General features: G+C 38.7%; 1 protein-coding gene across 1 annotated transcript in view; it reads left to right on the top strand.

The window, feature by feature from the left end:
* Positions 1-258: 258 nt before the first annotated feature.
* Positions 259-20,442, top strand: part of nexmifb (neurite extension and migration factor b) — a 54,403-nt gene continuing 34,219 nt past the window's right edge. Inside the window, exon 1 of the mRNA XM_020927868.2 lies at positions 259-370. The gene's annotated coding sequence lies outside the window, so the exon portion shown is untranslated. The remainder of the gene's footprint in view (positions 371-20,442) is intronic.

The following is a 20,442-nucleotide window of genomic DNA, read 5'->3' as shown; positions in this document are numbered from 1 at the left end:
GCGACGGCACGAGAAAAGCAGCGACGCTAGGACATGCTGGCTGCCCCGTAGAGCGTTTCCTGGAATACGAATCGGCCCGTAATTGAAAATGGAGCGGCGGGGGAGAGGAGCGTCGCGCTGTCTCCATCACTGAGAGGCGCGTCCACCTGCTCTTTTCTGGAGGCCAGGCCCAGGCTGCTACCGCTGCTACCGCTGCTGCTGAGGCGGCGGCGGGGAGGGCGGGGGGTTAACATGCAGGGGAAGTGTGTGCATATCGGGGGAAAAAAGACGCATATCCGATACTGTCCAAAAAGCTTCTGAGAAGGATCCCATTGCGACGAGGGGAGAAGAGGAAGAAAAAAATCGCAGTTTGGACGCACACGCTCTGAAGGTAGGCAACGATACTATGCTGCTATATTTGAGCGTGTGTGTGTGTCAATATGAAGTCGGATCTATCAGCTTTGACAGCCTAATATCTTCTCTGCGATGCATATTGCACATTTTCATCACATAGGCAGGACATTTATTCATCCACACTCGAAGCATGTGGTGTAGTAGCAGCCCTACCTCTGTGGGACAGCTGTTGTAGCCTACATTCATTCGCTTTGCTCAATCGATTTGGCTGTATCCTTTCCTTGCAATAGCCACATGTATGTTAGTTCATGCGTTAACATCATAAATAGTGGCTAAGTGCACGTGCCACGTGTGGTCGCTTATACTGATGCCAGTCATGGCCCGAGTGTTGTGTTTTGGAGATTGGCCTGTGGACGTCATTTTGAATCAGCGCTCTGCACCCGGAGCAAAGCTTCCCAAAACGAATAAAGAATGAATAAATGGGGAATAATCTATAGCCTAAACTGATGAATGATTCATGAATGGGCCATTGAAACCCAATGGGATAACACATCATCTTACAGCTAGCCAGGCCCCTCTACTGTGATAAGGCTAATAAATGATTCATATACGGTTTATAAGCACAAAGTCCTCAAATTGGTCTAAGCATGCTGACGGCAGAGGACACCCAGGTGCAGCAAGGCGTGAGTGAATGCCTGCACTGTGGGGTCACTGGTTCAGCTGGAGCTTAGCGTCTCTGCTCCCTTTAAAGATACTGCCTTCTCACAGATGTTTACCGGATGTCCCAGTCAGCCACCCTGCAGCCCAGACAAGCCAGTGCTATAGAAATGATGAGTTGTAGCCTGGAGAATTGGCATCCTATTTCCTCAGTTTGTGAAGGTGTTCAAATTCTTGGGTTGTTATAAATGGGGTTTTAATTGAAATGTAATTGTTCATTGAGTAGTTTTGTTGTTATGTTTTTAGGCACCACAATAAGTAGTTTGTGAGGCTTTTGACAAGGGAGCTATTTCTAGAAGTAATAATTCAGTGTTTGACTTTAATACTGGGGCCCACAGATCACAAATGTGTACAGTATCTTGGCGTACCATCGTCTGCCCCTGCCATGGACCATTCAGAGTAACACCATCACAGCTTCTGGTCAGACACCATTGCCTTTGCTTAAGTGCCTGCTTTCAGTTTAAATTGGGTGAGAAATTGAGCCCAATGACACATTTTGGCACTAGGGCTCTGTTTCACATTAGTGAGGACAGAGCTGCAGGTTTTTTATATACAGAAAATGTGTTTCTAATGCTATCCGGGTCTTATATTGCTGCAGTGAAGCGGGCAGCTTGTGTACATGGCTCTTATCTTCCCTGGCCCATGTGTGCTCCTCCACAGCCTTAGGCCTCCTCCATGTAAGCTCATAGGTGACTCTCAATTATGCAGAATAAACCGATCATCATCAATCACCTTTTTGACAATTGATAGCCTTGTTATTTATATATGCTAAACATATTTATAGATCAATATTTTGAATTTGTTATGCTACAACAAAATACATTTGTGATTTACCTGCATTTGTTATGAAGTCAAACTTTCCCAAATAGTGGACAGAGCTTCTTTTTAGGCATACATCGCATATTTCCTTATGTTTAAGTCAACAGATACATTGTTTGTGAAGCTAAATACATTATGATGGCATTTTGATTTACTACACTGACATATAGTAATCTTTTGTAATTGAGATAATGATACACGGAATCTTCATTTTTTAATGTTTTTACATATGATGCAGTCCTGATATTTTATAATTAATTGTAGGGTCACCAGTTAGGTAAGCATAGTTATCCAAGCAGACCCACTGATGTAAATAAAACACATATGAAATCAGTGTGTATTAATATTGAAGTATTATATCTCGTTATGTATTCATTGTTTATTGTATACAGTCCCCAATGAACAACCACAGATGCTTATATTGTTTGTAGTAACTAGGTCTGTCATGATAAATACTTGACTTATCCTTCAATACATGATGGATGGAACAATCATTTTTGGGGGTGAATATTTATCGTGAGCATTTTTTTCTTTATACTAGTGGGAATTTTTTGTTATTTTTGTCTGCAGTCTGATAAAATTTCAGCTATAGAAGGTTGAATTAAGAACTAAAACTATACAGACTAATTCCTACTGTTGCATTCTGCTATTTTTTAATACAGGTCATGATTTTTAACAATAATTGTGCATTTAGAATACTTGTGGATAATTATGTGCTATGGATAATTCTGCTTTATAGTTTGCTTTCAGTATTATTCTTACTTCAAATTTTGTTTTCATGACAGGCCTAGTAAGCTTGTATCAAATATGTGTAATCATTATTATTATTATATTTAACACGGTGACTATCACATAGGTTATTTTCCTAATGTGCAGCTCTTGTTGTTGATTGGGCTTCACTGGAGCATAGAGACCTGCTTTAGAGCCACGACACGCTGGTATAGTCACTCTTCTCTGTGCTGTAATTAAAGGCAGAGGTATGTCCAAGGGAGACCGCCAGGCCCTGATTGCTTTTCATGGCTATGAGGAGAAAGAGCTGCAGCGTGTCCTGGGGGACTGAGGCGCTGCTACTGCTGCTGAGCTCTTTGCTGCCTGCCATGCCTCCCAGACAGGAGCTATTCAAGAAAAGACACACAAATTTGTGCTCACATACACTGACCGGCCTCAAGACATGCACAGGGATAGTGGCTGAGGCAGGCAAAAAATATTACATCTGTAGCTGACAGGCAAACTGTGCTAATCTACTTTATAGAATGGCCCTGTTTAGGGGAAATATGTGTCAGTTTGAGGCGAGAAGCGCTGAGGCAAAACTGTTACAGCTCAGTCAGTAATGAATTAGAAACAGAGCAATCAAGAAGACATTAGGAGCATTCTCTGTCACTGCACCGTTCACTGGGAATGGGGTTGAGGTGTGCCACGGTAACAGCCTAAACTGTCTGGAAGGTTTTGAGGTAGCCATGTCAAAGATGTTGTACATAGTTAGTCGGTGTTATAGCAATTGAATGGCAAATATAGTGTAAATATATGCCAGAATTGTTTAGGCTATCGACAGTGATTGCTGACAATACCACCAACGCTTTGGAGCATGGCCCACGTATAATATGCAAAACACTGCATCTAGTTAAATGTTTTGAAACAGGTTCCAATAATCCTATAGCCATAATGTCTTCAAGATTGGTCACCAGTGCAGACATTGTTGCGTGGATGGAATAGAAAGTAGTAACATTTCCAGTAGTATTTTGTGCTTATATGACCAAAATTTGACAGAATAATAGTTTATGTTTTGATTTCTACTTGTATGTTTGATAAACATATTCTAAAACATATTTTAAAGTATAATATACACACATGCATATTCTTCATTTTACCAGTACTAAGTGGTTTAGGGTGTATCTATCTTGCCATTCAAATAAACTGTTTTGATGCAACTGCTCATAGTAGCTGACAGCCCATTCATTAAAGATGACCTATCATGACCTACATGATAAAACACTGTAATATGATATTGTAGGCTTCCATATAAGGCTCAAAGATACCTTATTGCGCATTATAATAAAATATAAGTATTGTAGGAATGCTTTATGTTTATACTAAATTAAAGTTTTCACTCAAATGATATGTAACACTAAAATATGAATTGCTAAACTAATCCAAGAATGACATGCTGCTCATAACACGTTTGTAAACTACACTATGTGGTCATCGGCAGGCGTTTTCATAATAAGTTCCCTTGGTGACTGGATATTTTGTTATGCACTGAACAGTATTGTATTACCTAAATAATTGCCGCGTTTCCCATTTGGTAATTGCAAGCATTCAAATTACGATTAATCTTGCAGTCCTATTTCCATCCACAACCATTTTAATATAACAAATGTAAAATTGTGTTTCAAACAGTCTTATGGAAAGTTTGTATAATAAGATCTGGATAAGGTCCAAGAAAACGTTCATTTATGGCAGCTGGCAGGCTTAAGCGAGAAACAGTTTGAACTATTGCATGTCTCACAAGGGCTGGATATAGTTGCAGTAGATTCATTTAAAAACAGCCATCTCAGGCGCCGTTATTTCTATCAAAGTTTGTGTAAGTATGTTTTTCTTCTAAATTAGTTGTGCCAGGATAATGAAAGTGATGCATCAGGACTTCTACCATTAACAAATAAAAGTCCAATTACAGCGGGGTCTATTAAAGCTCTTTTCCCTTAGTGTATTTGATCTGGTTGTGTGTAGGTTGGTGGCCGCTGGGAGCACAAGTATACGCTGGCTGCACATTCATAACTCATTTCCTGCCTCCACAGCCAGCCCCTTACATCACAGATGAATAGATAATGTGAAATTTCCACCTGGTTCTTCCACCTCCCCTTTGGTACTTTAACTCATCGTAGGATTCTTCACGGTGATATTGATAGTGAAATTTGAGAAGAAGAAAAATTTGGTGTGGATTTAATACAGTGGACACAGGTGCATAGACATCAGTGCTGTGGATGTTGTATATTCGCAGGCAATATGACAAGGCTGGTTTTAATTGGTTTCACATGCTGCGCTCCCCATGCATTCTTCCCATTGTAATAACTCACAGTGGCTAAAACGTCTTTGTTATATAATATCACTATTAGACTCAATGGCCTGAACATGTTTTTGTTTGTTATATTTAGGCCCGGGGATGTTCTGAGTGTAGAAAAACAGGAGTTCCAAGTCACCTTCATTAGCGTCATAACGTTCATTTGTGGTCAAGAGGAAAGGGGGATGGGCCCTGAATGGAGAGAGAGGTTGGGGATGAGAACAAAAACAGGTGATTATGTAGTGAGCCAATAGAATATCTGTATTTGCATAGTCGTAGTTATATTGATAATGTCACCAATTAATTGTTATGGTTTGGCCTGTAACGATAACAAATTTTGAACATATTGCTACAGAGAAGTATAATGATTAACGATATTAATGAAACTACATTATGCTACTGACACAATAGTAATAAAGCAAGATAATCCCAGTAAACCATTTTTTAAGTAGACAATATAATTAAAAGACATTAAAAGGCATGAGATGCAATATTCCAATAGCACAATTAAATAATAATAAGCCATAGAACCCGCTACAGCTTAATTCTCATTGTATTACAACTAAAATAACAAAAATCTCCCCTTTATTACAAAGAAAATGTACAGACTATAAATACTGAATACAAAAATGTTTTCTTCCAGCTATCTTATACTGAACCATAAAAACAAAACTACTAATAATTATCGTGACAGGCCTAGTTATAGCATGAAATTTTGAATAGACCTATCATATAATCAGTTGTTTTTTTTTTTTTTTATATATTGCTTGATTGGGAAATGTCACAATATCAGATTTTAGTGTTTAGACTATTGTGATTTCATTTATTCATAATTATCAACATAATGACCAAAAAATGAAATTTCTTTTATTCACATTTTCTTAAAGTATACCTGCTTTATGAGCTCAAACTTTCTGAATCATAAAGTTGATGTGAAGCCAGATGCTTTAATTATTATTACGATCACTGTAACTTGTATAACCACAATTTTTAATTGTTGAATAGTTTTAAGAACCCTACTGTGTAACCCTACCGTGGTGACACTTTGTTCACTGTTGTAATCTGATTCATAGTAATTTTGCCAGATTAGCTGTTTGTGTTTAAGATTAATCGTGGTTTAGAACTGGTATAGTTACTGATTTTGTTTATAGTATGGTTTTCCTACACATCATGTTTCACATGATGCTAATAATACGCTGAAGGACAATTAGAATAGACTGAATACGCCAGGTTGGGGGGGGGTTGCTGTCCATTGTAACACACACATTTCTCTCAAATGGACAGTGCTGCTTGTAATGGGAGAAAAGCTGCACCTTTCATTTTCTAAACGCTGTTTTGTTTGTGCACCACTTAACAAGCCACCAGTGTCTTGGAATAGAACCACGCTTTATTTGCTGCAGTACATAATTACCATCCATTCAAGACAGCCATGTTTGCTACTCTAAACAATGTTGTGAATTTATGTGATAGAAAATAAGACAGGCAAGACATCCCGTACATCTTTCTCAGTGTAAAAGTCAAGTGATTAAAATGCTTAATCTGACATTGTTTGTGTTAACATTAGCTGTGATTTTCCTGAGTGTGATTTTGTGGCTGTTTGCAGATGCCGTCCTGCTTGTCCCCTAATCAAACATTAGTGGTAATTGAATTTAATTGTTGTTTTATCACATCCTAAAGCCGCTATAGAGAGAGGATCTCTGCCTATTGAGCAGATGCAATAGCCTTCATGTCATATGCAGTCCTCACTTCCATTTACAATCTCATGCCACAGGCAAATTTTAACTCATGCACGACACAGCAGAGTGCAGGTGGAGAGAAAAATGCTTTTGAATACCTTAACACATGATCTGTATGGGATTGCATACATGAATTTCAAGTTGGTTTTGACCCTGATCTGTTGGATGATGTTGCTGATGATACAACAGCATGACTGCCATTCTAGTACGGCTAATAATTATAATCATTCACAGCCAGTGGTCCTTGTCACTGGAGTGAGGCACAATGGAAATAATAATTAGGACTTCTCATTTCACATGCATCACAGACAGAAAGCATCCTGAGTGCAGTGTCAAGCTTTGGCGTCTGGGACCTGTTTACACCACATGGTAGAGGTGGTGTAGTGTCCACGCCAGGCCAGTAGGGGCATTATCATGATCACTTCTTTCTGTTAACTAATAATATAAAAACATGTTTGTATGCACTGGTAAACCAAAATAATAATTGTCACTGATTAAACAAAAAGTTGAACACTTGTTGAACACTTGTCTTGTGCCTATAAACATGGCAAACTCCACTTTTTTAGGAGGGTTCCACATATTATCTGTTAATGAAATGCATAGTTATCTGTGTTTGCTTTGGTTCTAGCAGCATTGGCAGGATTTAATTGCTTACTGAAGTTGTTTTTGATAATGATGGCAGTATTATTAAAGTACTAGTAAAGTTGTTTATTGGTATAATTTTACCTTTACCTTAAAATTATCTATTGACTTGTTTTTTGAACTCAACATATTGGCTTTGACCCAGTGTGTTGCCATCACTCAAATATCAAATCATTGTATCATTAATGCAGTTAGTGGCATATGAAAACTCTGCATTTGTTTTTAAGTGTCTGCCTTACAGGCTCTCAGCGCTCTTCCAAATTAGGTTCCCCAAACAGACATTTTTCACACGACTATCTCTCCTCTCTTCTAACCCATTTCCCTAAGTCATCGCTCAGCGCCTGTGTCAGGAAACAGTGAGCTTCTATCTCACACTAACGCAGCTCACACAGAGTCAGATGTGCACCTCAGCCTAGCCACAGACGATAAAAGAGCTAAATCATCACTTCGTCACACAAAGATGCAGAGAAAATGTGTGTACTGCCAGAGTCTCCAAGTAGCTCTGTATTTGCTGAATAATTCCTGCCTCTTTAAGTTGAATTGATGAAGCATTTTGCCACTTAAAGAATTGCAAAGTAGTAGTTATTTAACAGAGGATCATTATATAGAGATCTTATCAGAAACCATGGCCACAGTATACAAAATATTCATTATTGTAGTTAAGTATAAGGACTGTTACTTCAAAGCTGCAAATATCAAACTCCATGTAAAAAGCATAAATGACACTAAGTCTAAACTACTGTGTTACTGTCATAACAGCTACTGCTAAAATATTACTTTTACTATACCTTTTGAAGTATCGTTTTATCTTAAAAAATAAATACAATGGTTGAATATGAATGTACACTCTAGCTCCTAACCCCTTACTTACTACATAGTGAGTAAGGGGTACACTTACACTCTATAGTGCATGGTTCAGTGAGTGATTCAGACACAGTACAGTTCTCCTCACTGCAGATCAGGTGACACTAGCAACTTAAAAGTTAAACTGTTTATTTTAGAGTGGTTTATTCATTATCACATGTCAACAGTGTGTTAAAACTGTGCTTCTATCTACTTTCAGCAAAAGACCTGTCTGTCGCTGCCTCTGTTGTTTTTATGACTTTTGCAGTGCATTGTGGTCTATATTTACCGTTTTAATGGCCAATGCACTATTTTTCCAGCTTCACTGTAGGATATATATATATATATATATATATATATATATATATATATATTTTTATTTTTTTGTTTTTTTACACTCGGTTGGGACTACAAGATGGCGTGATCCCAATTCAGAGCCTTATGTGGGGAATACTGTGGATATTTGAATGCAACCTATGATTTTGAAGATGAAGTTGAGCTGAGTTACTGAATCGAACTTGCTAACTTGAAATACAAATCTGTCCAGTGTTCAATACAGGAATTTTATTGTATGTTCCCATGACAATGAACAACACAGTGTGACTGCAGATACCAGACTTTTATTTATAACACTGCTCTCCCTAACCTGCTCGTTTACTTATTAAAACACCCCAGCATTTACTGCGTGCACTATTTGGGATTCGCGCATGCTTTATTTATGTAGCTAATTCCATGGAGGGAGAATCTTTGTCAGATGAGCGCTGTTGTGATGCTGCCCTGCATACATATGGCCATATGATCCAATAGTTTTAAGTCCAATGTAAAAGATGTATGTGGCTGCAGTGAAGAGGTCTCTGAAGGAGCCTGTTTGTTTAGTTTGTGTGTGTGCACTTATTACATCTATTTATTACTCTGGGAAGGCGCTCATCTGTAGTCACTTGTGGGGACTATAGGGGTCTCTTAAAGAGACCCATCATATGTTTACATTATATACAATAGATGCATTATACATTCAGATGTGCAATAGCTATTAGCATATATATTATTTAATGTTAATATTCATTACAATAACATGTAAATGTTTGCTTAGTTTTGGTGTGGTTTATGGCTGACTGTAGCTGATCATAACACTGCCTGAGATCCACCTAGAATAGTGACCAGTAAACAACAATTGTATTACACTATTTTTATGATTGAAAAAGGTTATAGAGATCAAAAAAGACACCAAAGTCCTTTTGTAATGATAAAGGTCACTTTATAAAAAACAAAGAATCAAGATGAACCTTTTCAAACACATGAGAAATAAAAGTTCTTATATCAAATGCCATTATATCTTTAGCTTTAGACCAATTAATGCCAAAGTCCAGAGACAGCTAAATGCCTCAGAAATGTTTAATACTAGCCTGATTTTCTGACCTACAAGAAACAATAGCAGCAACAATAGCATCGTGTGTCACTTGTACCCTTTTCTCACAAATCTGCCTACAACTGTTAAGACTGTGTCGTGAATACAGTGACAGCTTGCCAAGTGTGTGTGTGTGTGTGTGTGTGTGTGTGTGTGTGTGTGTGCGTGTGTGTCAGCATGAGCTCCTGCTTATTTGGACCCCTGAGCTTTATGTGGGCATTAAGTTTGTTTTTGTGTATTCATGAGTCAATCTGCATTCTTGGATGAATATGGTGGTTGTACACAAGAGGAGAAAATGCTGCTATTAGGGAAAAAACTAAATGAATATATTAAGGGATATTAGGTGGGGTTGCAAATCCAAATGGACAAACTACACACTACAAATTTTGATTAACTATGTCCATGAATTCCATTATTTAAGAGGTATGTCATATTGTCTGTATAAATGAATGGTAGACTTGTGTAGATAGAGTGAAGAAAATAGTGTTACCCAATTAGAAAAGATACGGTTGTTCCCCAAAACTAGTTACTAATGTCAGCATTCTGAAAATGGAACAAACTTGGACAGTAGTTCTGACTTCTCTATATCAGCACAGATATAACACTTATTGTTTATAGAAACCATTGAGCAATAGATTTGTTCAACAACAATTGTGAACAGTTTGTTGGCAACTGAATTGTTGTTGTTTGTTTCTTGGATCCCCTGCCGCCTCAATAATAAAAAAGTACATTCCCAACTCCTCATCAGACTGTGGGAAATATTCATTTAACTTTCCCATGTCAGCAGTATTTAAATCAGGCCACATATTAATTGCATTGTATTGTGAAAATGACTGGGGCTTCTATCTCCTGTGAGGCAGCTTCCCTCCTGAGACCTGTGGGTTTTTCCCATCACTTTGAAAATCAATTACCTCTCTACCTTCTGCACCTCTCCAACTCTTAAGTACTCTCCTCATATTCTTCATTAGGATCCTAGCACTTCACCTATAGCTCACTATCAACTACGTCCATCCACCATGACCGCTGCTCTGTATTTTAAGTGTTTGCATTTGAGTGCAGTGGGGTGATTTATTATATCAACTCTGACGTGGCGTACCTTTAGTGTGGATTGTTTCCTGGCAGCTTCTCTCTTCTTCTCAGACATTGTCGCTAGCTGGGGATATAAATAGGAAGGCAATCTGTAGCTGGCTAGGACCTGTTCGCCTATGTGACACCAAAGCCACAATGGAGACACTGTGAGGAGTGGTCTTTGGGGGGTGGTCGGGGGGGTAGTGTTGCCCTCCCTAGAGTCTCACAAACATCTTGCCGGCCATACTAACTGAGGGGAATAGGCATCGATGGGCTTGACGGCAGCTTCCTATTTTAGTCATGGGCAGGTAGGCGGATGAGTTGAACTGCGGAGGATCTCTGTGCTGCGAAGTCTTCGTCTAATTAGTTTGTCTAATTATGTCTTTGTGCTGGAAATTTCTCAAATTAGTGGTATCGTGCAGAATGTGAGCATGCTCATTATGGTTGTCATGAGAATTGTTGCGATGGTAGAGAAGAAAGGAGCGTAAGAAAGGAGTTAGGGGAGAAACCCAAAACTCTGCTTGGTCCAGAAGACATGCACTTTGTGCAAGACAAATGCAGCATTTAATCACTGTAGCTGTAGCTGGCATTGTTGTTCAATCTCAGCTATAGGGACTGTAGCATCGTCTGTTATAAATAATAATAATAGTAATATATGTTATTTACATTGCACTTTATGTTTGTAAACATATTTCAAATTGCTACAATTTTATAAAGTCACATGGTCAAAACAATGACTTCACTGTTTGGACTATGAGCGGGGAATATGAGAATAGAACATTGTTTTTTGGTTATATATCATTTTATAATCTACTTCTGTGCTTTTTAAATTGCCCCATCAAGCACAAATATAGTTATGAAGTGACTGATTGATTAAAGTCTCATCATGCATATCATACAAACTATCGAGCAACATTAATTATAGATTGCACAACTGAGCAATGTATGTGCACATGCAGTACCGTGCATAGAGGTGGAGCTTGTTAGACACTTGACTGTGTGGAGCCTCCTTTTGCTCGGGCTGCTCCTGTTTGAGGCCCAACACAAAGGTCCTCTTTGATATTTCCTCCAGTGTCAGCGGCAGGAGTGTCACAGCAGCATCAGGATGTAAGCGTTTGATTTTCCCTCCTCACGAGCTGCCCCTCCTCTCCCTCTCTCCCCCTTTCTCCCTCGTTTCCTCTCCCCCATCTCTCCTCTATCCCCCCTCCATCCCCCCTCTTTCCCTCCTCTTGCTCCCCTCAGCTCTGGTCTGCTGCTACTGTGGCCACCAAGTGAGGACCGGCTCAGGACTGACAACAGCCTCTTCCTATGCAGCTCTCTCTTCTTCTTCACTACCCCCCACCCCCCTCTGTACCCCCTCTCCTGGGCCCATCGTAATTGGTATTCTGAGTAGCAGCTGGGATCCATACAAATGCAGCAGACAGAGAGAGAGAGAGAGAGAGAGAGGCAGAAATGTGTGTGAGAGAAAGAGAAAGCCAGCAAGTCAATACGCTGGTTCATTAGAGCACTGAGTCACAGTGGCTGCTGCCTCGTTTGTTTGTGTTTGTCCAATACTCCGTCTTAAGCAGAGCCCACTGCCCCTGTCCACTCTGCCCGGCCCCAGGACAGCAATGCACTGGGCTGCCTACTTCTCAGTTAGCCTGTCCTCACCCGGGAGTAACAGCATTCACATTTTACAAAACCACCAGCATGATATCATCAACCTGTAGATGTTTGGTATGGTACAGGGCTGCACACTTTTTGGGAGAAAAATGTCATTGTAATTGTTCTGCGATTGTAATTAGATTTGAGATATATGTTTTAAAAGTAGGATTCTGTTCAAAGTGCACATAGTAAACAACTCAGAAGCATCACCATTTGAGAGAAGACTGAAATATTAACTGATAAACAAGAATCCCATGAATATCAAAACATGTTTGTAGAGGTCTAAATGACAGGTACAGCAAGATTTTTCTATAAAAAGACAGAACATTTTGGTCTTAGCAGAGGACATTCTATAAACGAAATAATTGCAGCCTTTGCGATTTGAAAGTTGCTACAAGTCCAATTGCGATTTTGTTCTGATTGTGACATGTTGTGCAGCTCTACAGTACATCATCATTATTTACATTTTAAGCAACATTGCTGATTGTATCAGTTGTAATCTTGTGCAAGATTATTCACCAATCTACAGGGTCGGTGAAGCAATCATATGGATCCATTGGAATTATGCCACACTCAAATCAAATGATTGACTTGTTTTTCTGAGACTGATTATGTGTTATCAATATTTTTGACTGGCATTATCAAGGTGTTGATGAGACACAAGCAGAAATAGCTGGAGAAATGGCATGGTGCAGTTGGATGTAAAGGCGGTCCAGCATTTCTGAACTAGAACATAAACATGAGAGGGAAAGAGAGAGGCTCCATTATGAAGCAAAAATAGACTTGAGCTGTTATTGAAAATAGGAAAGTGGATTTTCCAAAAACAAGAGATTGGAGTGTTGTGTGGTCCGAGCGGGCTGAGAGCAGACCACTTGTCAGGATATTGAAAGAGAGAGAGAGCACGTTAAGAGAAGGGCCAAAATGCCCTCTCCCAAGCCTGTTTATTTTGGAGAAAATAGTAATATGATGGTGCTGTGGTTACATGGCTGTGGCCACTGGAGCCCAGGGTCCTCCCGGTGCACAGTGACCTCTCATTACTACTGCTTGAGGGAGCGTGAAAGCGAGGAGATCACTTCAAAGGGCAACGGTGTGGATGTGCCTAACCTTTTAAACCATTGGAATATATCAACCATACAAATAACTCATTAACCTTATCCATATAAATGAAAGGCTCCTGCTTTTACCCGCACCCTCTTCTTCTCCATTAGATTTTATTAATTGGCCAATGCACATGATGAAAATGGTAAGCCTCTCTGCAGTGTTGTGATCAGGACAGCATAGCATTCTGCATGGTGGGGGTCTTATCTTAATGGGGGGCTGTGATTTAATAGGGCTGGGGGAGAGGATGGGTGGGTGCATGTGTGTGGCTCGTGTGGAGGAAGTGGCCTCCAGCTCGGTCCTGTAGCACAGGAGTGCATTGATTGAAGAAGCTCAATAGCTCAGGCCTTTTAATCACCTCAGTCAGAGCCTGCTTTGTCCCATAGGCCTGGAGAATAAGCACGCCTAATACCCATGTGCATGTGCACCTCAGCCTGCAACCAGGGCCCACACTGCACCAATCAATAGCACTGATTACAAAGAGGGAACAGACCTTTGTTGTAATATGTCCACAGCAGAGATGCCCCTAAAACATCTGGGCAGCCCCACACCCCACACTCGCTGTGTCCTTTGGCCGCCATTTAGAGTCACTGAAACAGAATTAGAGGAAGGTTTCCTAACCCACTGCACAGACGACTGGATCTGATGGTGTCAGACAACAAATGCTGCTGCCTGAGTCAAGACTAATGTGCAGCTCTGACCCAGCTGTAAAGAAAACATTTAGACGCACACACACAGGGCCACTCTGTGTGTGTGTGTGCGCTTGTGTGTGTTTTTGATTTGAGCTGTCATCTTTCTTATATGTGCTGCAATGCCTTATTGTGTTGCTGGCTTTGACTGATATTGTGCCAGTTTCAGCAGAGACACATCAGAGCAGAGGCAGCTGTGACAGAGCTCCCCTTTACAGTGCTCTGCATATACGGCTATGAAGTGTTTCACCAGAATGCTGTCTGTATGATTCCTGGTAAAGGCCAATGCGGCTTAACTGTGTGTCAGACTGTGCCATGCGATGACAGACACACATGTCTGGGGCTGAGGGATTGTTGTCTGTGTGGCCATTTATATTTCCATGTGCTCAGCCTATCAATAAGCCTCTAAGCCTGGTTTCAAAAACTAATAACATCAATGACTTTAAAATGGAAAACAAATATCAAAGGAAGGCTGTGTATTAGCAAGTGCAGATAGCGGCTGAATATTGAGATGAATGTTTGCAGACACTGAAGGACACACTGCTCAGGGCTGCTGTCCCCAACCCATAAAAACATTCCTTGGACTTAAGTGAAACTGAATTCAAAATGTTGTTCTTTTAATTTTGATTTTTTTCAAGAGAGGACAGAATATATTTTAAGCAACATTTTATTGGTATGCAATTATGTCCAATTTGTAAAATGTAAGTTTTAACATGTGCTGTGTGCAGTCCATTATGGCTTTGTATTGACCAACATTCCCTCTGAGATCCCCTCAAGCACCATTATTGAGTCATTATCAATGAGCTCCCTTTGTGTTTGGCTCCAGAGACTGTGGGCATATTAGATGGACAGTGTTAAAAGGAGAATAAAATGTGTTAAGTTTTAGGATTTACTGTGATTTTTTTTCATTCATTTAGACTGAAGCTTCTTACCCTGACCACAGAACCATTAGCAATTAGACACAAGTACATGTTAAGTGCACTGCTGAGTGAAATGGTAAAAGTAAGCCTTGTAAAAGCATTTTAACAAGCACTTTATTGACCCTTTGTAAAGTCTGTGAGGAATGCCTAGGTGCTGTTTCTATAGTGATCCTATTTCCTACCCCTTTACCATGTATTTGAAATGCATCTGTTTAAACACATTGTCAGTACAGTCCTCCTTTGGTACACATTGTGCTGGATTTTGCTCAGAGCATTGTGATTGCAGTCTGCTCCACACCGCTTGCCTCACCCTTCTCTTTCAGTGTTAACGCAAGCCCCTCTTAGAGTTGATTTCTGATTTGTTGATTTTGGGGTTATAACAAAGCGGACTCTCTCTGACTGTGAAATCGTAATGTGAAATTAGCTTTTGGGCTCAACGGTAATTTATTTTAAATGCAAATGGGTTTTGTTGAAGTGTTTTAGCTGTAATCATCTGGGAGCTGGTTGTTGTTGCAAGTGCAGTTGATTTGAGGTCACAGGGAGTAAGTAGCAGTGCAGTGCCGCAGACAAATAGTTTGAGCAACATCTTGTCCTGCATCACTGCTGCAGCCTCTCCTCCCCCTAAACACCTGCTTTTACACAGCTGTAATGGAAAATCACAGCTTTTTCCTCTCATACAAGTGCTATTGGCTGTGGAGGATTCTTGTACATTAAGCAATGGGGGAAATGCCAATACTTTTGGTTGCTAATAATGAGAATGGAGTGTGTGTTTAAAGATGCACCTCAGGGGAAGCTTAGAGTGATACTGATAAATAATTAAAATGTGCGCTATTTGGTCTGTCCTTGACACGTGGACATACTATGACACTCAGAGGGACGTGAATTCAAAAGACCATTATTTTTATATGTAAATGTGTTGTGTACCTCGATATAGGAAACCAGTTTTGAATTGCATGTATATTGCCCTGGAAATGCATTGGAAAATTACACTCTAGACAGGTCAGATATGGTTTATAGAGCTTTCAATGATGCTTTAATAAATATGACAGATGGTGGCTGTCCAAGGCTGTTCTATAGTATTGAAAACATATCAGTAGTCAATGGATAGTTTTGTTATACATATGCTTTTTGTTGCTTAGAACACCAAATCATGGGTTTCAACTATCTGTTTATAGGCACCTTTCATGACTATATTTCTATTTTTCTAAATGTCTTTATTTTATTTCTACTTCTACATATACATTTATATAATTAATGACACCAGTCTTTTGCTACTTATTTTGAGTTATTACCATTTGTATTGTTGCACTTTGTTATTAATATATTGTGATGCCTGAGGTACTGTCACCAAAAAATTTCCCTTGTGGATCAATAAAGTTTGTCTCAGTTTAAAAGACAGAATACGTTCATTTGCATTTTTAATTGCTGCTACATTTGCTCCTCTATTTTTTTACACTCTGAAACCCATGTATAGAGTGTTAAACTACCAGGTGTTTGTTTTAAAATCACTGACGACTAAAAACATGTGGGATTTGGGTTCCAACATCACAGCAAAGTCACAAACACTAATGGCATTCCCTCTTCATGTGACCACTTTTAACATCACAGCCTGATCGTGAATTTATTAAATAATGTGAAACTGTAGCCCGTTGCTGTGCTGTGAAGTACTATCTTTGTTGCAGATGGAAAATGAGATTGTTGATTGTTCTAGTCTAATTTTAGATGATAAATGACAAACAGTAATTGCTTTGGCATATTACATTCTGTGCACATACTGGTCTGCCACACTGCAGTAATTACGCACTTACTGATACTTTAGTGTAATGTATATTGTATTACACAAGATATCATTTTTATGTCCATGGATATTAGACAATGAGAATGGAGTGTGTCATTTTCCCTGCTTAAAGCCATGCTGAGAATGTAATACAGGCCCCATGCAAACTGCCATCAATCATAAAACCAGTGGTAGTAAACAGATTGTGATGGTCATTAGAAAACGGTTCTATATTGGGGTTACTGTGTCCAGCAGTTAACCTTCTCAACTGTGATGTATAGCCATGTTGTTTTATTTAAGATCACAAAATAGCAAGAGGAGGGCCAAGCCTGTAGTCCCGGGACATTTTTAGTGTGCTTTTTTGAGTCATTGTGCAATCATTGTTCGACCTTTTTGTCCACCCCCCTAAGAGCTCCTCCATCATCCCTCATTCCCCCTGTTTCTTTTTTCTTTTTTTCCCATTCTCACCACTCCTCCCACCCTCCTGTCATCTGAAAATGTGGCCTGCATAAGTGGAGGCAGCTGCTTAAGTGCTACGAGAGGCCGAGCTACAGAGGCAAAGTGGAATTGGAAAGAGAGGGAGGTAAAGGGTCGAAGCGCGCACAGGAAAACACGCTCTGACTCACTGTTAGCTCTGCTCACACTGAACGCTGTACTGCTGCAGCATCCACGCCTCCCATTCACTCAAGGTCTCTCTCTGCTCCTCTCCCTTACAGTACAAATAATCTACACTCACTGTTTTGCTTCAGCTTTTCGACTGTGGAAATGTATTTTTATTGAGCTGAATTATTGACAGAGCAGCGTTGGGAAATAGCTAATTTATAGTTCTTGCCTTGTCTGCAATATCTGTAGGTACGAACATAATGATATTATCATCTTCAGGGAAAATACATATTTTTCAAAATAGGATAACAGTATGATCAGTGTTTTGTTTTTACTGAGCCTCTTATATAGACTGCTGACATTGTTTTTAATAGTTCTGGTTAAATACTGTAGATTTGACCTGATTTAGTCCTATTTCAGATAGTTAAGATAACTTTTGTCTTGCTTGTTCTGGTTTGTTTAGAGCTATCTTTTACGTTAAATTTTGTTTTGAATGGTCCTAGTTTCAGTTAAAATCTGTCCAGTATGAGCTGTAAAAAAATCAAGGTGTACCCAGTTACTGCTAGAAACTACTAAATAGTCACTTCAGTGGGTATTGTATTGATAGTTAAAAAGATTTATAAAAAATGTTAGAAATACATAGATCATTTGATTTATATCAGAACTAGTATAAAACCACAAAGTTATATTAAAGAAACTTCTATTATTTTGTGTTGGAGATTGGATTCTATTGCTAAGTAATGTGGTGACAAAATTGGTATAGAGTATCAAGCTTTACCTTAGTGTCTAATGTTTGAAATGTTGGTATTGTGACAACACTCAGTAGAGCATTTAACAGTAAAAATAAACAAGCTTTTGCTTGTAATTACATATTGCAATTTTGTAATAACCTTTCATTCCTGAAATTCTTTATAATTTTTCCCCATTTCACTTTTTCTCTACACTGGTGGCAATAGAATACCTAACAGATGGTTGGAAGAGTAATAGTTGCCTCTGTCAATAAAATGTCAGGAGAGATCTGTGGAAGCTTCAGGGCAATTTGGCGATGGTTTGTGGCTATGTCTTTAGTGCACTTGTGGCTAAAAGCACACTACTACCCCTGCAGTGGAATTACACAGTGACGGTGACGCAAGCACAAGCAAAAAGGGCTTTTATGAGCTGTCATTCACACAGGGAGAAGCTGCAGCGGCAACAAGGCCACCACAGCGCAGCACAGGACAAAAGCTTAATACTGGCTTGTAATTGTTTGGGGAAGAAAAAAGCCATAACAAGGTCACAGAGGCACTATGGCAAAGTTAGATGCACTGTGCTATAACCTTGATGTGGATCCGATAATATAGAAAAGTGTACAGAAAATGCAAGTTTTCCACTCCTTAATTAAAGGTGCACTATGTAACTTTTCTGGCTCCATTTGACACTTGCTTGGCTCCATAGAGATGTCTATTTTCCATTTTGACATAAAGAATATCAATCTTGCATTTATGAAAATGAAGGAATGAATCTGTAACTTGGCCTGACATCATTTATTCAATTATGAGTGTTTTTATTGCTCAAAAATACATTTAAAAACATGCATTCTGACTATGAGTGGGGTCACCTCTTCAAAAATCTCACTTATAAATTGCTCTGGTGGCGTCAGTTGCATATTTCTATGGAGATTGAAAAGTTTAATGCCATACTTTTGAATATTGGTGGTAAAGTAATTATATTTCCACGGAGATAAGTAACTATTAGGCCCTCTACCAGAAGAGTTACATTGTGCACATTTAAGGAAGACCATATTTTTGTGAATGTTAACTATATTAATTTCAGAGAAAGTATGTTCAAGTTCACAATAACAACATAATGTGTTGAAATTAGGGCTGCTCGGTTATGGAAAAAAGCATGATCATTATTTTGGTCAATTTTGAAATCAGGATTATTTTTTAGTTACACAATGCATTTATTTAGCATTTCTCTAAAAAATAACAAACAAATAAAACACTTTGTTATTGACAATTTATGCAAAACTTTCAAATTGAAAATAAATATAGGCTACAAATATGTACCTTAGAGCAGTTTTGCGATGTATAAAACACAGAATGAATAAAATATACTTTGAACATGAAATAAGGCATAGAAAAACGTAAATGTATCCAAAATAAACTGTATATCCAGCTGTTCTACAATTTCTATATTTATAAAACAAAATAATTATACTTATACTTACTTCATATAAAAATATACTCACCCCTAACCCTAAACCTAAACCTAAACCTAAATAAAACTCAAAATAAACTTTGTTAAGTTTGAAACCGTTTCAACTCAATTATATATGAGTTTGGAGATCGTTTGACACACAAATCAAAATTGTGATCATTCAGTTCATTGCACAGCCTTAGTTGAAATTCTATGTTGTTTCTTTGCACCTGTTTTTAGACATTCTTGTAGATACGATGGTGTATTTACTGGGGCTGTATCACATTGGCCACAGCTGTATAACAAGTATAGCTGACATAATTAACCTGCCTATGCTGTTGACAAGTACAAAATGACCTGGCTTCACTTCACTCCATGTCAAGAGTGACAGTTTCTAAGTAGCATTTAGCTTATAGGGCTGGTAATGCTAATTGTACTGCATACCGCATGTATACTTATTTAAAACATTTACTCTTACATATAATCGATTGGCTGTGTTTAATAAATACTACTGATATAATTATGGCTTTATTAGAGAGGTCTCTTCTTATCTCATGGCAACAATCAGAAACAGGTTCAAAATTAGTTCAAGCTACCTGCCTTGTGTGGTGCATAAATTGCTATTTGATTTCCAAGGGACAGAACAAGAAGATACAGATTAAAAGCAATTTCACTCACCTGTGCTAATCAGAAAACATAATGTAGTAATGACAAATGAAAAACACTGGGCAATTGGAGAAATATTGGTAGTTTGAGGTAAAACTGATTCAAGCTAAAAGAATGATGTTTATTGTCACAGCATTGATAATAGAATGCCGGGTTATTGCAAAAATAGTAAAGCTGTAGTCTTTATTTGTAGTAGTATTTTATTTATTTTATTTTGAGACAGTGCACAATTTTCACATCAACCTC

The sequence above is a fragment of the Boleophthalmus pectinirostris genome, unplaced genomic scaffold, assembly GCF_026225935.1.
Source record: "Boleophthalmus pectinirostris isolate CB_2022bp ecotype Guang Dong unplaced genomic scaffold, ASM2622593v1 HiC_scaffold_23, whole genome shotgun sequence".
NCBI lineage: Eukaryota > Metazoa > Chordata > Actinopteri > Gobiiformes > Gobiidae > Boleophthalmus > Boleophthalmus pectinirostris.
This window is presented reverse-complemented; position numbering and strand designations above follow the sequence as displayed.